Raw genomic sequence first — 1,848 nt, 5'->3', positions numbered from 1 at the left:
GATCCTTGAGGAAGAAAAACCAATTTCTAAAGAAATTACAAAGTCTTCTTCCCAAAGTCAAACTGTTGTTCTTTCTAGTGAAAGTTCATCTTCTCAGATTGTTCTTTCCCAGCCAACACCTTCAAATAAAACTTCCGATTGGTATGATAAAACCCATTTTCAAAATGTTTTAACTATAGAAGATGAATTTTACCACATTGATCCTTTCCAAGCAATCTCAAAGTTTTTTCTTAAAGGCTGATTTTTTAAACCATGGGATTTAACAAAACCCCAGCCTTATTATCAAAGCATTTTAGAAGCCACTGAGTTTGTAAAATTTAAACATTTCTTTCTCAGTGAAACCCATTCAGAGCCGGCCTACTCCACGACCACTATTTTAAAAGTTTTAAGCTCAAACCAGTGGGGTGACCAACTCCACAAATTCAAAACTTTCCCTCCAAGTTTTCAAATGCGTTTACCACACTGCCTGGCCTATTCCTATTGGGACTACCAGCAAGCTTGGTTCAACACATTTTTCTTACAAAACCCAAAAAAGTCTCATTCATGGTTATTTTTCTTCAATTAAAAAATAACCGTCCAAAGTCTTCCAAATTGGTTCCAACAGTGGTGGAATTTTTTTAGTCCAACACCACAAATCCTAACTCCAAATGCCACTCATTGTTTAAACTTTTTCAAAACCCATTATTCCCCTTCAGATTCAGAGAAACGGTTTTCTCCCTTCCTCTGTTTTTGTACCAATTTCTTCCTCCCATGGGTATGGATGTGGAATTTCAGATTTCATACTCATGAAAAACAACTCATCATACAAAGAACTTTCAAAGTCAAGTGGTGGTCAAAATTCGATGAACAAACCAAATTGACTGAATCCCTTATCAAAAATTGGCTTTGTTCAAAAGGCTTTCTACCACAAACCATTAAAGACTCCAAAGTCCAACAAACCTTCCTAACCCAAAAATCCAAAGCCCAATCTCTCCTGGCTAGTGCCAAAACTAAAGATGAATATTTCAAAGTCATGGAATAATTCCTCCCCCCCGACACCATGTGGGTGTGGTGAATTTTTAATTAATATCATTTTTACAATAATATTTATACATGTATCTAGATAATGAAAATTATATTATTATTATTAAATTTTAGTAACTTTATTATTTTAGTTATTATTAATTATTGTTATTATTATTATTATTATATTATTACAAAATGATTTCATCCAAAAGAAAATCTCTGATTTTAAAGATCTAATTGAAAAAGAAATTTGTGCCGATCTACCTTCAGCCTTTTGGAATAAGAAATTTGTGCCGATCTAATTATTAATATTATCATTAATTAATAACGTCTTCACATTATTAATAAAAATAATAATAACAACAACAACAATAATGATAATATTGTTAATAATGATAAATTAATTATTTTTATTGTTAATAATGATAATATTAATAATTAACAATAACTAAAATAATAAAGTTAATAAAATTTATTAATAATAATTATTATTATTAATGACATTTAAAATAATAAAATTAATTATGATTTGAATAAGGGTAATTTGGAAAATATGAAAAAAGTAGAGGAATACAAAAGTAAACATATATTCCATTCACATTCCCTCAATTTCATTCCAAACCCTTTATGGGAATGAGATTTCTATTTCTTATTCCTAAATTGTGTGGGAACCATACATTTTATTTTTATTTCTAAATTATATTTTACCAAGTAAACATGGGTTTCATTCTCTATTCCACGAAGTAAACACACCATCAGTGTTGAACGTTGCTGGTCCATTAGGCATCCCCATTAAATCACTGTCACGCGACGATTTATACCTTGACGTCATGAGGGCCACGT

Source organism: Citrus clementina, unplaced genomic scaffold (genome assembly GCF_000493195.1).
Source record: "Citrus clementina cultivar Clemenules unplaced genomic scaffold, Citrus_clementina_v1.0 scaffold_3, whole genome shotgun sequence".
Classification (NCBI taxonomy): domain Eukaryota; kingdom Viridiplantae; phylum Streptophyta; class Magnoliopsida; order Sapindales; family Rutaceae; genus Citrus; species Citrus x clementina.
This window is presented reverse-complemented; position numbering follows the sequence as displayed.